At 36.0% G+C, this 21,326-nt stretch overlaps 1 protein-coding gene across 9 annotated transcripts in view; it reads right to left on the bottom strand.

The window, feature by feature from the left end:
• Positions 1-21,326, bottom strand: part of THSD7A (thrombospondin type 1 domain containing 7A) — a 446,288-nt gene that overhangs the window by 229,178 nt on the left and 195,784 nt on the right. The gene's annotated exons all lie outside the window — the stretch shown is intronic.

The following is a 21,326-nucleotide window of genomic DNA, read 5'->3' on the forward strand; positions in this document are numbered from 1 at the left end:
CAATTCCAATTTCATTGAAAATATATCAACATTTACGACATGTAAAAGCTGTTAGACGTAAAGCTAACATTTGCATTTCCTCCTATTTTGTAAGAATTGTTAAACCATTCATAGGAAATAGAAATAAAGGGATTAAGCAAAATTAGCTGAAACTAAGTCAACCATATTGTTCATTTTACTCATTTCAGATTTGTTTTAATTCAGAAAATGAGAAACCAAGAGCTGTTAACATATGATAATTTCCATTCTGTTTAGTGACTGAAATAAACATGCCTGGCTAATACAATATTGTTTTGAATAGAAAAAGTAATTTAATTTATGCTTAACATTATTTTTAATACTATTTGAAACTTTAGCTGTCAATTATAATGTATGCTTATTCAAATACATCAACTTTTCCAGCTCATACTTTAATGCAAGGTATACATATGAGCATATTAACTAAATACATCATATAAATCTATTTATGGCTATATTCCTGGAGAGATATTCTCTAAATTGACAATATGTATTCATCAGTAAAGTATTTATGTTCAAATTCTTATCTAGCTAGTCCTCCTTGAATCAGAGGGATGTTGAATTCTAAACTGCAGTGTCTACATATAAAGATGGTATTATTTATGCATGTCATCAACTAAGGCCATATGCACTTCAAGGGGTTTTCCTGGAATTAGATGGTCCTGTGTTGATTCTTAATAGAACTCTTGTCCATTCTCAGTAACTAGTAGCTCATGTTTATAAGACACAGGCAGCCTGTTGCCACAATAGAGCATCTGTGTCAATGGGAGACTGTACTGACAATTCTGATTCATCATTCAGGTGCTATATTTAACTATGATAATCAACCAAACAGAGAGGCAGGTCCATTCTAATGTAAAAACTCACATTCAATCTCCTTAATTCTACTAGCATGTGTACGAAAATTGCATTCCTAGGAGACAATTAGAGCTCAAAACGTCAAAGTCAATTTGTCTGAGATGAGAGGTCTGGGCAGAAGAATCATCTGAGAGTGGCAGTAAGAGGGCCCTGTGAGTCAACTCCGTTTTTCTTATAACAACAGAGAGGACTAAAATCCCATTTTTACTCCAACATCATGTACTGAGTATTAATGATACATTGAGTACAATATTAACTTTAGAGCAAAATCTTCTCAGTGATGAACAAGTTTTCACTCTTAACACTTATGAGTTTATCCATAAAAATGAGGCAATACAATGAATGATGGTGACCTCTATAACTCCTTTCTTACGAAAACCTCCACATTTAATTTCCTCTTAAATACCTTTCTAATCCTTCATGAGATTGTTTTCATATACATATATGCATCTATTATCCCTATGTAATACTTACTAAGTCCACATTTTATTTATTTATTTTTAAGTGTTAAGCAGTAGTTATTTTTTTATTATTTGCTTTTTTTTAGGGCTGCACCCATGGCATATGGAAGTTCCCAGCCTAGGGGCAAAGTTGGAGCTACAGCTGCTGGCCATAGCCACAGCAATGCGGGATCCAAGCCGAATCTTTAGCTCATGGCAATGCGGGATACTTAACCCACTGAGCAAGGCCAAGGATCAACCTGCATCCTCATGGATACTAGTCAAATTCATTTCCACTGCACTACAAAGGGAACCCCCCTAATTTATATATAGGTAGAGAATTAACTGTCCCTTTTAGCCTTTTGTGGAGAATTAGACCATCAGATAACTGCCTCCAGTTACAGTTACCTGGTAAGCTGATGAAAACTGGAATATCAGCTATGTTACTAGATAATATTACCTATGATAAAATGAACAATTTCAATAAATTCCACTTGCTCTGGAGAAACTAAAACTACCTTGTAGGCATTCACGGCTTTGGGTTTTCCCGAGTGTGGCAATTCTTGTAACAAGGCTTGTTTTTTTTTTTGTGGGGACATTGCCAACTAGCACAATGGGATCACTCTGAGAGATATTATCTCTTGTGGAGCATGAAGCTTTTAAGCCAAGGCAGCTCTTGGACCTCCCTAGTGTAGAACTAGCTTCTTCTATCTGAACCGTGCTGCATGGATTTCTAGGAAAATTTCCATCTAGTAAGAAATGACTTTTGCTACAATGATGACAGGTTCTATATCTTTTTAAGCAGACTGATGCCAGATGGTGGTCTTGTGAATATTGTATATCTGAAAGTTTGTAGAGGCTAAATTTAAAACTTAATTCATATTATATCATTTTATACTCCCAATAATCCTTTTGTGTGGGTACCATTATTATTTCCATTTTATAGGGAAGGTTGGGGAATGCATTCAAGATTATACAGTAAATAGTGAACTGATATTTGAACTTGGATTTTCTAAAATCAGAGCCCAGTTTCTTAATCACTCTGCCCTAATTCTTCTCACAGTTTAAACTGAATGTAAATCTCAGTTTGTTAGAGGAACTGCTTTAGCTGAGGCCAATGCCAAGGTTACTGGCATACTATGAATCAACTGGTATCATGATTTCATAGCCCCAGGATTAGTACTATCCTAGAACTCTGCAAATGTGCTACTTGTCCTAAGGAAGACTTAGCAATTATGGAAAAGTCAAAACAAATGCGTTTTCCTGATACATGTTAACAATGTTTAAAACAGGCTCTACAATGAGTAATCAGAGCATAAACATGAGAACAGTATGAAGTTATATGATTATATAGCTTTTGATGTGATATGTGTCTACCTATTTGTCTATTTAGCATTTGTCTTTAATTTTCTAATACCCTAAACCATTATTTCAGCAAATGTGAATCAAGTAACTCTACTAATTGGGCTTCAAATGTACAAAGACAAGAACACAGTAATTAAATTAAAAGCATATAACTCTGCGTGGGGAGGCACGGAAGGTTATATATAATAACAGGTCACTATGAGGAAGTTTAAACAATATATTAAAATTTTTGCAAATGTGCTATATTAATCTCTCTCGCTGTTTTTTTTTTTTTTTTTTTTTTTTTTTTTTTTTTTCTTTTTGGTCTTTTCAGGGCTGCACCTGGGGCATATAGGTTCCAAGGCTAGGGGTAAGAATTACAGCTATAGCTGCTGGCCAACACGACAGCTATAGCAATGCAGGATCCTACACCACAGCTCACAGCCACACCAGATCTTAAACCCACTGAGCAAGGCCAGGGATTGAACCCACGTCCTCATGGATTCTAGTTGTGTCCGTTACCACCGAACCACAATGGGAACTCTGATCCCTCTCTTTTTTAAAAAATAAAGAAATGGAAATTAAATATCTCACCTGAGTCTAGAAAACAGCAGAACTGGGATTCTAACTAGATTGTTTTGCTTACAAGACGTATGAAGGTGTTAACAAAGACAGTGGCAGTAGAAACTGAAAGGGGTTAAACTATAAAAAGAGGAGTTAAAGACCGCAGAACCTGATGGATAGCTGAAGAGGTTAAATGAGAGGAAGAAGTCATTAAATAACTTAGAAGCTTCTAGCTTTGGAGATCTGGTGAGCACCACAGCAAATCTTTGAAATGGAGAGTATGGGATTATAAACAAGTTTCTGGCAGGTGATAATTGAGTTCAACATTTGCATCTTGATTTGATGTGGACACATCTGGTACATATCCAACATGCAGAAATGTCCAACAGGCAGATTTAGAATTAAGCATCAGGGTTTAGATGAAGTTCTAAATGGTCTGTATACTTTTAAAAATCATAAGCATATATCAGAGTTCAAAGACAAGCCTGAGCAGCTGAGTACTCACACAATGGGACTCATTTTAGGCCTGCATAATTCACACATGGCCTTACAGTGGACCTTGGTAGGCCCATGAGGACTGTGACGTTCATAAATTTCATTCTGTGATTGCTAGTGAGACTAACTGGGGTCATGAAATCATCCATGCTTCCTAAGTTATTCAGCTGCCACCCTCTCCCATTCTCTCCTTTATCCTAACCAGGCAAAAAGTTGATGCTCAAGAACTTAGGGGAGTATGCATTGTGGTCATTACGGTTCTCACGAGAACATGCCCCTCTGGGAAGTCAAAGGCACAGGCTGGGCTCCTGTAAATGCAGCCTGGTAGAAGATGTGATGGTGACTGTGACAATATCCTTCTCATTTACATGATATATTCAGGATACGCCGAATAACTAAGACGGAATAGAACAAAAACTTAGCTTTGAGACAAAAGTAAATGTTAATTAATCACCTTGCATCAGAAAGAGAGAAATCATTTTGAAAAAAATGAAAAAGTGGAGAGCAAAGGTACATATTTGTCTAAAAAGAGACTTTATGAAGAGATGACGGAACACAGATACTTCTTACAGTCACTTTTAAACTCTAATTATCCAATATACTTAACATTTTTTTACTTCAGGTCAAGGTTAAAACTGATCAACGACAGATTACGTTTTATTCATTCTGGATAATTCAAGTCATACTACACAAAAATAAAATGCCATTTCATAACTCTTTTTCCTAAGATTATTTCTGTAGCCCATTTAATAATCATAACACCTGTCAAAGTATACCTTCTTTCTGAAGGTAGCCTAATTAACCTCACAAAATACCATTACAATTCTTTAGCTTCTTAAATAGGAACTTTTCAGAGATACTTATTTTCTCAAGGTCAAATCCAAACTCCTTTCTGGTAATCAAAGTGCTCTACAATCTTTTACCGCTTCTACAGCCCTCTCTCTCTCTGATTGCCACTTAGCCAGTATTAACTTTCAGTCTTCCTTCCCAGTAGCCTGTAATTCTGCCCACTCTCCTCACTGACTCCAGATAACAGTAGCTGGGTTCTATCCTACCTGCTTTTGTCTACACTATCTGCCATTTTGAATGCCATCTCCCCTCTTCCTTCCTCTGTGCCTCTCTGAAGTCAACTCTCTCAGAATCTAGGCCAAAGATCAGAAAAAGTCTCTACATGTGGCCAGGATTACCCTTCCCCAAACAGGTGATTGTGTGACAATTTTTACTTCTCACAGGAAGCAGAAAAAATAGTAGACTGAAAATACAGTGTGTTAAATTATTGGCATGAAATATGTGTCCCTTACAAACAGGTGGTCTGAGTTTCTGCAATGAAGTGGCCAAAAATGACATCTGTAATTACCCATCTTGAAGCCTCTTTGCTTAGAACTGACTTGTTTAATTCCTTTCTCTTTCTTCCTCTCAATAGGTAGGTAGGTAAGTACACATATAGATAGACAGATAAGATAGGTGGACATCGATAAATGAAAAAAAAGCTATTTCTCTTTTTGTTCCTAGCAAGGGGGAAAAAAAAAAAGTCAGAGTAGACTTGGCTGGAAATCACTGTAGTCCCACTGTTTCTAATTCAGGGAAAGTCATTAACAATTACCAACAGTTTCTCATCATCCTCGTTATTGCAGTTAACTGGGACCTTGGTAGTTATGCAGAATCTCAATCCCCAGGAATACACACCACTGAATCAGAATCAGTATTTGAACAACATTCCCTGGTGATCTATAAGCACACTGAAGTCTGAGATTACTGGTCTATAGCTAAATCTCTTTATTACTCAAAACCAGAAGCCATCCACTATTTATAGTTGACAAATGAATCTTTAACAGTATATCCCTATTTCTTACAGACAGCAGAAACTAAATAGATCATATAAAATGGGATTTATTACCAGATATTAGGTAGTTTAACTGGATAGACTGGAGAGGAAGATTTCTAAGGCCAACTTCAGCACTTGGAATCACATCACCATTTCTTCAATCTATATAGCTGCTTTAGTGGCTGCAGGAAGCCACACTTCTGGCACAAACATCCCCGTGAAGTGGGTGCTTTTGCCTCTTCCTACTGCAAGCCCAGCTCTAGCACAGTGTTGGAATCTAAGTCACATCCAGAAAACTGGCTGCAAGTGGAGGGTAATTGACTGTTAGGAGTTACAATGAGTTAAGCTCAGCAATCGAAAGTACTGAGGCATTGTAAGAACACGATCAGCGGATGCAATTCCATGAATAGGGCCTATTCAGGTTTGTTTATGATAAATTCCATGGTGAGAGGCCTATGATGTGAGCTGCATGCTAGACAAACAGAGTAGGACAATGTTATTGGATCAGTAGGAAAACAGGAGTTCCCATCGTGGCGCAGTGGTTAACGAATCCGACTGGGAACCATGAGGTTGCGGGTTCGGTCCCTGCCCTTGCTCAGTGGGTTAACGATCCGGCGTTGCCGTGAGCTGTGGTGTAGGTCGCAGACGCGGCTCGGATCCCGCGTTGCTGTGGCTCTGGCGTAGGCCGGTGGCTACAGCTTCGATTCAACCCCTAGCCTGGGAACCTCCATATGCCGCGGGAGTGGCCCAAGAAATAGCAATAACAACAACAACAACAAAAAAAAAAGATAAATTCCATGGTGAGAGGCCTATGATGTGAGCTGCATGCTAGACAAACAGAGTAGGACAATGTTATTGGATCAGTAGGAAAACAAAAATGAAAACCAGCAACCAAAATCTGATCCCTCACTGGAAACGGCTTGCAAAACACCACTCTGTCACCAGAGTGGCATGACTGAAGAGCCAGCCAATACATGGTAATTCCTCAAACCCAGCTCAGTTACTAGCTCCATCATGAGGACTGGACTATGATGAGCTCGTATGACTTTTTAGAAATATCAATCATTTTGGCACTTAAAAACATCTATAAACAAGAACTATAGCAATGTATTATTTTTAGTCACTGCAAAATTAGCCTACAATAAGCACTTAAAATATCACTGAATTAAAGAACATGTTTTCTTCCTGTAAAGATACAAATGAGTTCAATAACACTATTCATGTTACAGAAGGATTTTCTACAAAAGGATATTACCTTAAATCTTTTTATAATAGTAACAAGTATCCCCAAGTTTTATAATATAAACAAACACATTTTAGTGTTCAGAATAGATGAAAAAAATATTCATTTTGTTGTATAAGGCAAAATATTTGTAGGCTTGTGTACTCTGTTAGGACAGAGTTTCATATTTAATTTGATTACATAAATTTGTTCTAAGAATGAAAGTGATTGTCCTTATCCTGGCCACCAAATTATAAGGGTATGGAACTTAAACCACACACAGTGTATTACTGTAACACACTGACTATGAAGAAAAAATGACATGCTTTTGGACACAGATGCATTTTTCACATATATGTGTATAAGATAGGTATCAGCAAAACAATAGTTACATCTATAGTCCCATTTCTTATGCTTCAATAAAAAGATTTAATTTTTAAATGATATTCGGAGATTACTGTCAGAATATAATCTTCAAATACACATTTATTTTTCCTACTGATCTACTGCTTGCTTTTTCAATGAAAAAATGAATAGACCAAGAAGATTGACCAGTTTTCTGAGTCCCTAGCATGTAACAAGATAGAAATTGATGAATGCCGTGCTCATAGTCAAGAGACCCTGACATGCCTAAACTGCCACAGTTGAGTTGCATGACTCTGGTTAGGTAGCAATTACCCAATGGCTTTTTCATATGATAAAATTACATTTTCCTAAAAGACATTTAGTGTCCCTTTCTTCAATGAAATTGAATTCTTAAGTCTTTGTAACTTAACCAATGTAAATTCTTATTGATCTATGTTTTCAGATTGAATCTTAAAAAAATAATTTTCCCATCTTTAATGATATTCAAACTACATTCCTTTTTTAAACACAAACTTCCATTTCCTTTAATTTTGTACTTATTGGAAGGAACAGTTGACACATTTTCCTAGCTGATTTCATTAAGTTCACCCTTTCCTTCACAGAATTCACCAAGTTAGAAGTAATAATTTTTATGGAAGCAAAAATGCATGCACAGTCAAATTACTTTCATTCTAAAGGCAGAGGTCTTTCCCCTTGCTTTGATATTTGAAAATCTTTTGTTGAGCTACTGGGAACACTGCCAAATGGTGTCACCTGCCAGCTGGAGTGATCATATGCTTACTATTAAAGCTGAGGGCCATGCCACTGGTCAGCAGCTGAATGTGAGGATATCAGTCCTGCACACATTTAGTAATGGGATAAACTGCTAGGGCAGTGAGGCCTCCCTGGAAGGGATGGTACATCTATTTTCTATCTTTTCACACAGTGAATGCTTGCATGCAGCTGCTTCCTTATTACTCATGCTGTTCGAGGCAGTGAACCTTAGTGAAGATTCATGGCGCAATCCCAAAGCCACCCCAAGTGAAAACTCCAGATAGCTTTATGAGACAGCGGGGGGGTGGGGGGGTTGGGGGGAATGATCTACCTACCAGACTTCTGAAATGGCATTACGTGGCATGACTGATTTGGGCAATTCTTTCCATTAAAGGGATTCTTCAACATTAAGGAATTTTTGCCTGCTTTCAAAACTCAAATTAAAGTGAGAGAGAGAAAGAAGGAAGAGATAGCCACAGGGATAGTTGAGGTATTATTTTAGATTCTGCATCCAATTTTAAATGTGTGGGGTGGTGGAGAGGTGGAACATCAACAAGCAATTTTTGGATACCAGCTGGGTGTCTGAGGACTCAACTTAATTCCGATGCTCTCTACCCAGAGACAGTATCATATTACAAAGGCTAAGGATTCAGTTCTACAAGGCTATCCTCACCCTCCCACTATAGATGCTATCACAAGTTCTGGCTGTTTCCAGTACTTCTGATGGACTAACTATAACTATAGGTTCCCAAGACCCACTCCTTCAGTTTGATTAATTTGCTAGAGTGGCTTGCAGAACTCAGAGTAAAAACATTTTACTTACCAGATTAATGGTTTATTATAAAAGGATATAACTCAGGAACAGGCAGAAAGAAGAGATGCTGAGCGCAAGGTGTGGGGAAAAGTGTAGAGCTTTCAGGCCCTCTCCAGGCACATCACTATCCCTGCACCTGCACTTGTTCACCAACCCAGAAACACTCCAAAACTAGTCCTCTGGATTTTTATGGAGGCATGATTGCTTAAATCATTGGCCAACGGAGACTGTTTAACCTCAAGCCCCTCTCCTCTCCTATAAAATAGGGGGGCAGTGGCATTGAAAATTCCAAGCCTTTAATCACACAGTTGGCTCTACTGACAACTAGCCCCTATGTTTAGGTGCTTTCCAAAAGTCATCTACTAAAATAACAAAAGACTCCTTTATGACTCTCCACACTGAGGAAATTCTAAGGGTTTTGGGAGCTGTGAAGCAGAAACCATAGGCAAATAATAAACATAGATGAGAAATATATTTCGGTCATCTGAATGACCAAATACATATTTTTCTTATAAATCACAATAACATTATGTCAATTATGTAAAAGGAGAAATTACTAAGTATCAATTCAAACACCGAGTAACTGTCATAACTTTTATGACAAACAAAAGAGAGAAGGAATTAGTATAATATATTCCAGCTAAGGAATTGAAGTTAACGGCAGGAAAGCTTAGGGGCAGTGATATGATTGGAGATTCTATTTTATGTAGACACTGGATTCCATTAACATTCACCTGACCTGGCCAACTCCCCATTGCTTAGACAATCTGAAAGTCTCAGTGACTACTCTATTGAAATCAGTACAAAACCTAATTATAAAATGCAATTTACAATAAAACTATAAGAAAAACAATGTCATTATTCTGAAACAACTCAATTTTCCTGCTTTTGATCACTATTTCTAGGATATGTCTCTGATTTTTTTTTTCTCTTTCCTCTGAACTTTCACTCTCTTAGATAAAAACCCAGAACCATCTTCAACTAAATATCAACAGAGATATTTCTATTTACCTCTAATAAAACAGTTCTCAAACTAAATTCAACATCTTTCCCTCGAAGTGACTTGCTGCGTATTTTTCCCAAACCTCCTGATTCTTTACTGTCAACTCTACCTTACTTATGCTATTTTGCAACCATCTATCACAGATCCTTATACAAATCATCCACTGATCTCCATTTCCACCCTTACAATCCTGAGCCAAGTTTTCTTTGTCCTGTGACAGAGGAGGAGGATAAACTGCCTTTTTTTTAATCCATCCCTGCAAACAGTGTTCCATGCTGCTCTGTCAGGATGACCTGACAAATTTATATTTACTCAAGTTATCATCTACTCAAGAACCCACAGTGGGTGGCTCAGAGTCCACTTGATCCAGATGAAACCCTTTGTCCGGACTTTCAAGGTTTTCACACAACCTCTATCATGTTCTCACGGATGTGGAAACACAGCACACTGACTACATTCTTCCACTTCAGCACCTGGTTCTTTCGCATTCCCTCTGGCTATCTTAATTTTCCAAAGACTCATTCAAGCCCAGGACATTTTTATTGAATACTGAATTTAACAGGGAGAAATTTAAAATATTAATTTAGATTAGCAAATGACAAACCCGGAATCAAGGAGACTTACTTAAATAGTGATCCCTGTGATGAAGCAACAGAGCGGGCCCACCCACTACCCAAAAACTCTTTAACAAGTTCTTGAAATATGCAGTCTGTAGGATGAAGAACACAGTTTACTTCTTTCTACACTGAGAAAAATGGGAAAGTAAAATCTTTTAAAAGAAGATAATTCGGTATTTCTTTCCAATAATGTATTCTTCAAAAGGCTCAGGGGAGAAACCAAGACATTCAGAAAAAGTATTTTAAAATCAACATCTTTAGATAAATTGCAATAAACAGGAAAAATGAAGTCATTACAATTGTATGAGAATTCCTGCTGGAATATTTGTTCAGCTTAATGGAAAAGTACTTATTATTGGCTTTATTTTCTACCTCATAGTTTTTCACTATGTTCCAATATGTATCTTGTAATTTCAGAGTTATTTATTTAATGGTAGAAAGTTCTTTTGTTGAATTACAGTGTTACATAGAAGAAGATGCTTAAGGGAGATTAATAAAAAGGAGATGGTAGATTCTCTGTTTAAATACCTATTTGACATATTCTAAGACATAGAGGGTTTCAAGTCATAAATGGGAAATCAGATCTGGACAATAAGAGTCACCAGTGTGAATGAACCTCATCTTTCAACTTGCCTTCTACATATTTGTCAAAACTGTGAGAATTTGGATTTTCTCCGAAATTCAAAGTTTTTTTTCAGTTAAAATATAATTTTCTTTAATTCCAAGTCTATTTCAAGTGTTAAGGATGATCTAACTAAATCAACACTTAATAAGCAATAAAAGAAATGAATCTGTTTTTTTATAGAATGAAGACAATGCAGTAAATATATGCAGGTGCCATTTTAAAATATATAGATTTTAATTTTGGAAGGGAGGACTGATGACCATATGTTATCATACTACATATTCTATGATAACTGATTAGTATGCTTATTCTACAGAATATATTAATTCTAATATTAATAGATAACTGTGTACTGAGGCAGGACACCTATTATATAGCTTGTGAAAATAATTACTGTACATTAAATGTTTACAAAGTACATGTTAATGAATTTCATTAATATTAGTAATAACCATATCATTGATTTAATGGTTCACTAGGCATTAAAATTCATTATTTGTTCAGAAAAGCTACTGTGCAGACTGTATTTTTAATCAAATGTAATAAATTGATAGATTTTATAATGTTATAATATTAGTAGGCTTTAAACTACCTGAATCAAAGCAATATATAAAAATATAGGAGGCTGTTGAAGGTGCTAGATTAACCCAGGGTGCACAGTTATGACTGGTCATAAACAACATAAAAATATCAAAAAGCTTTTTTTTTTTTTTATCTTGATAGGAACCTAAGACATTACTGCCAATTAACTCCTCAATTTTACAGATAAGGTAACTGCAACCCAAAAATGTTAAACAATTTTTCAAATATACAGAATAGCTACCATTGGCTTTCTAGCTTGGTTAAGTGCTGCCATCTTAGAACCTACTGAGAGGCCTGAGTTCTTCATGACAGCACCTGAGTCCCAAGTCTTTGTATTGTGAACTCCGTAAGAGGGAGGTACCAGATTCTTACTGCTGGGGTTCCATGACCCTCCAGAGGGCTCTACTCAACAGCACTCAAAATGACCCCGTACTGTTCTCCCACGTGACAGCATGGTCTTCATGGAGTCTGTATGAAGCAGCCATTGCCATAATCTCTCTGCGAGTGTAGGGTCTTTACTGTGGGCCTCCCAGAGCACAGTGGTTCTCCTGGATCCACCAAACCAAAGTCGTCAATCACCCCAATCTAACTAGAATCTCAAACCCCAGGGAATGTACGGCTCCTGAGGAAAGGCCCTTATTAGGTATGAGGTAAAAAAAGCAGTTCTTTTCTAAGAATCACCTGACAAATCCTTCTTGCTTAGCGCTTTTACTCCATTTTATATTCTTGATGTGAACATGAGGCTCAATATCTATCAAACATGTATCCAGATATTTACTTCTGAACTGCATGTGTTTCCTAGAGATACACTGCATATCTGTAAAAATAAATATCCTCAAATATATATTCACATGTACTTAAATGGATGCATGCATGTAGCACTTGGAAAAGTATCAGAAGTGATTTTATTGCATCATACCTTTTAACGGTACATTTTGACAGCACTCTAAGATCATCAGTTTCAAGATGGAAATCCTAAATTATAGTCTGATCAACTGTGTATGAGTCTCATTTTCTCATATCTGAATTTTTATACATAATTTTTTACACCAGAAGAGAGATAAGTGGTTAGCACTTTCTTACTTTGCATTTCTTTGATTATTAGTGAGGATGAACATCTTTGTATAAACCAATTGGCCTTTTTGTATCTCCTCTTCGCTTTCTCAAAAACGAGATTTTTCAGTATCTTACCTTAGGGCTGCATCAACCCTCTGTGCCATAGTTTAGTCTGCAGGAATTTTACTCATATCATTCCACAGGACATCCATACAGATGACAGTATGCCAATAAAATCTTACCATCAGAGAGCAGCAAGAACCCCCGATATTCAAAGGGAACCCTCCTACACTGGTGGTGGGAATATAAAGTGGTGTAACCATTATGGAAAACAGTATGGAGATTGCTCAGAAAACTAAATATAGAACTACCATATCATCCAAGAATCCCACTCCTGGGATATATCCAGACAAAACATTCATTTGAAAAGATACATACACCCCTATGTTCACTGCAGCACTATTCACAATAGCTAAAACATGGAAAAAAACCTAAATGTCCATCGACAGATGAATGAATTAAGAAGATGTGGTACATATACACAATAAAATACTAATCAGCTATAAAAAGAAGAAATTAATGCCATTTGCAGCAAGATGAGTAGAACTAGAGATTCTCATACTAAGTGAACAAAGAAAGAGAAAGACAAGTACCCTATGATGTCGCTTCCATGTGACATCTAAAATATGGCACAGATGAACCTATTTACAGAACAAAAACAGACTCAAAGACATGAACAGACTTGTGATTACCAAGGGGGAAGGGGAAGGAGTGGGATGGACCGGGAGTTTGGGGTTAGTAGATGCAAACTATAATTTTGTTAAGAATTTCTGTGTCTATATTCATCCAAGACACTGGCCAATAGTTTTGGTTTTTGGTGGTATCTTTGTCTGGTTTTGGAATTAGTGTGATGGTGGCATCATAGAATGTCTTTGGGAGTGTTCCTTCTTCTTCAAACCTTTGAAAAAGTCTCAGGAGGATGGGTTTAAGTTCCTCTTTGTATGTCTGGCAGAATTTGTCTGTGAAGCCATCTGGTCCTGGGCTTTTATTTGTAGGGAGTGTTTTTATGACATATTCAATTTCATTTCTAGTGATCGGTCTGTTCATTGGTCTAATTCTTCTTGATTCAGTTTTGGCAGGCTGTAAAATTCTAGAAAGTTGTCCATTTTTTTTCAGATCATCAAATTTGTTGGCATATATTTGTTCATAGCATTCTCTCATTTTTTTTTTTTTGTATTTCTGCAGTATCCATTGTGATTTCTCCTTTTTTATTTATAATTTTATTTGGGTTCTTTCCCTCTTCTTCTTAGTGAGTCTAGCCAGAAGTTTGTCAATTTTGTTTACCTTTTCAAAGAAGCAGCTCTTGGTTTTATTGATTTCTTCTATTGTTTTTGTAAACTCTAGTTTATTGATTTCCTCTTTGATCTTTATGATTTCCTTCCTTCTGCTGATTTTAGGTTTTGTTTGTTCTTCATTTTCTAATTCATTTAGGTGGTGGGTTAAGTTGTAAATTTGACATTTTTCTTCTTTTTTGAGGAAGGCCTGTATTGCTGTGAATTTCCCTCTGAGCACTGCTTTTGCGGGGTCCCATAGATTTTGAGAGGTTGTGCCTTCATTATCATTTTTAATTTCATTATCATTTTTAATTTCCTTCTTGATTTCCTCATTGACCCATTGGTTTTTTAGTAGCATCTTGTTTAGTCTCCATGTAGTAGGTTTTTTCTCATTTCTCTTCCTGTGGTTGATTTCTAGTTTCATACCACTGTGGTCAGAGAAGATACCTGAAAAAATTTTTATGCTCCTAAATTTGTTGAAGTTAGCTTTGTGCTCCAATATCTAATCAATTCTTGAGAATGTTCCATGTGCACTTGAGAAGAATGTGTATGCTGATGTTTTTGGGTGTAGTGTCCTAAAGATGTCAATTAAGATTGACATTCAGAAATCAGTCACATTTCTGTATACCAACAACGAAATACTAGAATAGGAATACAAAAATACAATACCTTTTAAAATTGCACTGCAAAAAATCAAATACCTGGGAATACATCTGACCAAGGAGGTAAAGGACTTATATGCTGAGAACTATAAAACATTAATCAAGGAAATTAAAGAAAATGTAAAGAAATGGAAAGATATTCCATGTTCCTGGATTGGAAAAATCAACATTGTAAAAATGGCCATCCTACCCAAAGTGATCTACAGATTCAATGCAATCCCTATCAAATTACCCATGACATTTTTCACAGAACTAGAACAAACAATCCAAAAATTTATATGGAACTTGAAAAGACTCAGAATTGCCAAAGCAATCCTGAGAAACAAAAACCAAGCAAGAGGCATAACTCTTCCAGACGTCAAGCAATATTATAGCCACAGTCAAAACAGTATGGTACTGGTACCAAAACAGATATACAGACCAATGGAAAAGAATAGAGAACCCAGAAAGCAAGAGCATAAAATGGGAAAAAGACAGTCTATTCAGCAAGCATTGCTGGGAAACCTGGACAGCTGCATGCAAAGCAATGAATCTCGAACACACCCCCACACCATGCATGAACATAAACTCAAAATGGCTGAAAGACTTAAATATAAGACAAGACACAATCAAACTCCTGGAAGAGAACATAGGCAAAACATTCTCTGGCATCAACATCATGAATATTTCCTCAGGTCAGTCTTCCAAGGCAACAGAAATAAGAGCAAAAATAAACCAATGGGACCTAAGCAAATTGACAAGCTTTTGCACAGCAAAAGAAACCAAAAAGAAACCAAAAAGACCACTTACAGAATGGGAGAAAATGGTTTAAATGATGCAACGGACAAGGGCTTCATCTCTAGAATATACGAGCAACATACACAACTCAACAGCAAAAAAGCCAACAACCCAAGTGAAAATGGGCAAAAGACCTGAACAGACATTTCTCCAAGGAAAATATACAGAGGACCAACAAGCAGATGAAAAAATGCTCAACATCCCTGATTATTAGAGAAATGCAAATCAAAACCACCATGAGATACCACCTCACACCAGTCAGAATGGCCATCATTAATAAATCCACAAATAACAAGTGCTGGAGGGGCTGTGGAGAAAAGGGAACCCTCCTGCACTGTTGGTGGGAATGTAAGCTGGTACAGCCACTATGGAGAACAGTATGGAGGTACCTTAGAAATCTATACATAGAACTACCATATGACCCAGCAATCACACTCTTGGGCATACATCCGGACAAAACTTTCCTTAAAAGAGACTCATGCACCCCATGTTCATTGCAGCACTATTCACAATAGCCAAGACATGGAAACAACCCAAAAGTCCACCAAAAGATGATTGGATTCGGAAGATGTGCTACATCTACACAATGGAATACTACTCAGCCATCAAAAAGAATGACATAATGCCATTTGCAGCAACATGGATGGAACTAGAGGCTCTCATCCTGAGTGAAGTCAGGCAGAAAGAGAAAGACAAATACCGTATCATATCACTTATATCTGGAATCTAATATATGGCACAAAGGAACCTTTCCACAGAAAAGAAAATTATAGTCTTGGAGAACAGACTTTTGACTGCCAGCGGGGAGAGGGAGAGAGTGGGAGGGATTGGGAGCTTGGGGTTAATGGGTGAAAACTATTGATCTTGGAATGGATTTACAATGAGATCCTGCTGCGTAGCATTGAGAACTATGTCTAGATACTTACATCACAACACAACAATGGGAGGAAAAAGTATGTAAACATGTATGTATAACTTGGTCCCCATGCTGTACAGTGGAAAAAATAATAAAAAATTTAAAAAATGCTTAAAAAAACTATTTCAATATCATGTTGTTACTATTGATATTTGAAATACTAGAAATGGAATCAAAGTACTCTAAGTATTGAATATCCAAAAAAAAGGAGGTAACTGTCCTAGGCAGACTATCACAGAGTCTCTTACTTCATTATATTCCAAACTCCTTGGAGCATGTTTTCCTGTACATCTGAGACTGGGAAGATGAACCACAAATCTGTGACTCCCTTGTAGGTGAGGTTACACATGTGGCCTAGATTTCATACATGCAACTATATGTAACTTGTAAAGGATACAACACAATTGCAGGCAACTTAAGGAATGTGATCATCCTTAGAGGAAGGCAAGTACACAGATGTCTGGTTATTCTTTACCAGCTAGTGTGCAGCTTCTGCTTTAGGGATGCCAGTTGGGGGTGATGAGTAAGGTACAGGACTGCTGCTGATGTCCCCGCCCCCACCCCCTGCTGTGAGATTGGGTAACTCTCCCATCTGTGCTGCTCCTGGCTATGTGGTGTTAAAGCTTGTTTCCTTGGCTCTCCCTGGAATTCTGCACTTGGTCTATTGTCAATAATAAGCTCCTTTTTGCTTTTAAACCAGTTGTTATGCAGTCTCTTATTTGCAGATAAGACAACTGACCAGTATACTAGTTTTCTAGTAAATTCACTTAAGTCTTATAATTACTGTTTTGGCCAAATACCAAATTATATATTTTCATTTATCATGTTATCATTTTCTATTATTTATAAGTGCTTTTCAATTTTTTAGCTTCATCCCCTCTTTACCAGGAGAATATATATTTTTCTTTTGGCTATATTTCAGTTGCCGGTTTCTAATTGCAGTGTGCAATTATAATAAATGTAGTCTGTCTGAAATAAGTAGAGGAACATTGATTTAATCCAGATTTGTCTGGTCTCACAGAGTGTATTTTATCTACCACATTATATAATTTTGACCTTTCTGATTTCCTCCATTATTTTAATTACTTTAAGGGAGGAAATCATCCAGAAATTAGATAATATTTATTTGTTTTCTTCTATTTTCTCCATTATTCAGCATTTAAAAAATACCTTACTAGTCTTAATGTTGTGTACAATAATTTTTGTTTGTTTTTTTGTCGCGCCTACAGCAATGCAGAAGTTCCTGGGCCTGGGATGGAACACGTACCATAGCAGTGGCAACTCTGGATCCTTAACTGCTAGACCACTGGGGAATCTCCTAAATTTATTTTTAAAAATGATTTTCTTGTTACAAAATTCTTGTACATTACAAATGTCACAGTACTGGAGTTCCCGTCGTGGCTCAGTGGTTAACAAATCCTACTAGGAACCATGAGGTTGTGGGTTCGGTCCCTGCCCTTGCTCAGTGGGTTAACGATCCGGTGTTGCTGTGAGCTGTGGTGTAGGTTGCAGACACAGCTCGGATTCCGCGTGGCTGTGGCTCTGGCGTAGGCCAGTGACTACAGCTCCGATTCGACCCCTAGCCTGGGAACCTCCATATGCCATGGGAGCGGCCCAAAGAAATAGCAAAAAGACCAAAAAAACCCACAAAAAACAAAAACAAATGTCATAGTAGTACATATTGAATAAATTTCCCTTACTCCACTGACCTGTTATATTTTGTTATATATAAAAATTGTAAACAGATAAAATCCTTTTTTTCAGATTATATTCCATTATAGGCTATCACAAGATAGTGAATATAATTCCCTGTGTTATACAGCAAATCTACATAAAATCTTTTAATCCCTTACTTTTAATATGTATCTCTGTACCAGTGTAGGCACATTTTCAACATCAATACTAATCACAGCAACTTTTGACACATTTGTTACTCTTTCCTTGGTGAAATTGTCTCTGCTTTTAAGAGGTAAATGAACAAAACACACCTGAAATGAGTTTAGAGTAGAGTTCTGATTTCATTTTTCTCTTCCCACTAAGCTGGACATATAGATTTTATAACTTTATAAATTTTATAAATCAAGAGGACACATGAGGGAACACCAGAAACAGATTGAGACATGTGTCCTGACAATTTTGATCCAAGGCTATCTAGAGAGGTAGAAATACATTTTTGTGGGTATTGCTTTACCCCATCCAAGAGTGATGTAAAATTTAAGATGTAAAACCATAAGTCAAAAGTCATTCTTTTCCCAATTTCTCTCACACATTAAAAGGACCTCAGAAAATGCGTTTCCCATCAGCAGTGATTAAATTACTTGTTTTCTCTTGTTCACTTAAATACCAGGAAGTGGCTGTTTTTTTTAATTCAATGAATTTCATTATTTTGTTGTACAACCATCATCACAAGGGGCTCACTGTTAAATTCTTCTAATCCTTTCCTCTTGGTTCCCCATGCTCTCTCATCCTCATGTGGGCCATCCCCTCCTGAGCTCTCCCGAAGGTCTGGTTTCACCATGGCCTATAGTGTCCTGAAAAGTCTACTTCTGTTGCTCTAGTTGTTTTTCTCAAGAGACTACACCCCTTAAACTTTTTTCCTTTTTCTCCTAAGAGAAAATAGGCAAACGGAAAAATATTAAATAGTAAGTCAAGCAGAATTTTGGGAATTCTCATAGACTAATTTTTATTCTCTGACACAATCATTCATTTAAATGTTTTTATTTGTTAAGGGTAATTAACATCTTATTCTTTAAGGAGAGTCAGGAAAAATTTCTAAATAAGTAACATAAGCAATATTTTTAGAATCTGACAGTGATGGTATATCAGTGCTTTGCAAAACAACTGCAAGCAGTTCAAGCAATATATCCAAGCTAGATATTCTATGAATCCAAGATCTCCTCTAGCCAAATAAACTTTCTATCTGGTCTACAGTATTTTAACCCCTCTTGAACTACTTTATACAACTATTGGATAAACTTGTGCTCCAAAAATTCACAAGGTGACAGATGAAACCGGTATACACACACCCACGCACTTTAAGTAAGAATCATGTTTCATCTTTTTCTATTAACTGACCAGGTATATTAGTCTAATTTCTGTTTCAACTTACTATAGCTAGTCCAAATGTGATTTTAAAACCTCATATAATATCTTCCTTCCTCTCCTCTTTCACTAATTGCATTTATATATGTATATATGCATATATAACTCATTTATCTGTTCATTTTGCTTTCTTATTGTAACCCCACCCCCTACCAAATCATTACTGCAAGTAGATTATAACTACTTTATATAACGCTAACAGATACCTGAAATAAATTTCTAACACTTTCATTGTTGAAAAATGACACTGATACTATTATTCACACTATTTAGCATTCTATTTATCACATTATCAACAATCACCAATTCCTTTGTTGTTATATTAAACTTAGATGTTAGATGTTAAATATCTGGTCTAATTAAGAAGGGACTTAGGATAAAAGTAAACTAACCACAATGTTTTGTTTCAATACATAACTACTCTTCTTTAAGTAACAGGCTATTTAAGATCTAGAGTTAATTGAAAACCGCTATTATCAAGAGTCTCTATTCAATTAGCAATCAGAGAGGTAGAATGTATATTACTGTAATTGAAGACCATAGGTCTCACTGCCAGCTCCAAACTCCAGTGGGAATTAATGGAACATGAACTCTAGCTAGTGACACTATGAACTTCCTTAGAAAGGATTCAACTTGCATAGACTCTGTAACTCAGCCAATGTATAAGGCCTCTCATCACTATTTTTATGATATATTAATTTCAATCTAAAGCACAGAATAAATTTGAGGTTTTCTATTTGCAGAACTTTGGACAACAAAAGAGAACTCAAATACTATATTACTAATTAATGCCTTGATTTTGATCACATACCTTCTTCTCTTGTACTAATCATTAAAAATAATTATGTTAGAAAACTTAAATATATCCCCTATGGAACAAATTTTTATTGATTACTATCATAGTTGAAACTGCTTTATTCAACCAAGTAAAAATACCATGCAAATGAAATAATACACATAAACACTGGAAAAGGTGAGAAAGAAATTTCTTTTGTTAATGTTACCATTACATACTACAAAAACTCAAGAGACTCTAATAAAAAAATTTTTGGAATTAAAAAGCAAATTGGCAATGTGGATGGATATAAATTAAAGATGTAAAAATAAATAGCTCTACCCTTGTAATTAGCATCTAGACACAGAAATGTTAAAAATTCTATTTATATTATCAAGAAAAAAATCAACTGTAAAATATTTAGAAATAAAGACAGCCAGAAATATTCAGAATCAATATAAAAATTATAATGTATTATTTTAAAACTCAACACAAGAGCAGAAGAAATAGAAAACTGTAATACTGTCTTTCTGGCAGTTCATAATTATGTTCAAATATAAATTATCCCAGTTAAAATCACAACAAGATTTGTCCTATAATTAGATATAAAGCCCTCAGTGCCAGAATAACTAGAAAATTATGAAAAAGAAGTAGGAAGGAGAGCACTTGCCATTCCAAATATGCAAAATACATTCTCCACAGAAAAATCTACATAGTATTGAACAGGGGAAGACAAACACATGAGGCACAAAATATAGAGAATCCAGAATTAGATTCTGAAAAACATGAGGTATTGATAGTTCAAATAAATGAGGAAGGTAGGAATTTTTTAATTGATGTCAGGAAAGCTAGTTATCCAGAGGAAAGAGAAATAAAAAAGGAAGCCCTATTTTACACATACACACAAAAAACACCCAGATGGAAAATATGTAAATTTAAAATTAAAACAATATACATCTTACAAGAAAATCTATGAGACTAAATTTGTGATTTTTGACTAAGAAAGCCACCTTAACCTCAACTGAGGATGGAGAAGCTGTAAAAGAAAAAAAAATATATATATGATGGTTTAAAAATTTAAACTTTGTGCTAATCAATAGTAAATTTGAAAAAATTTTAATGAATATTATGAAATCTTTGTTACCATTGAACATTATAAACTACTACAAATTGATAAG

The sequence above is a fragment of the Sus scrofa genome, chromosome 9 (genome assembly GCF_054392235.1).
Source record: "Sus scrofa isolate SSC_HxYL_T2T_F1_AM1 chromosome 9, Sscrofa_HxYL_maternal_Yorkshire_Landrace_v2.0, whole genome shotgun sequence".
NCBI lineage: Eukaryota > Metazoa > Chordata > Mammalia > Artiodactyla > Suidae > Sus > Sus scrofa.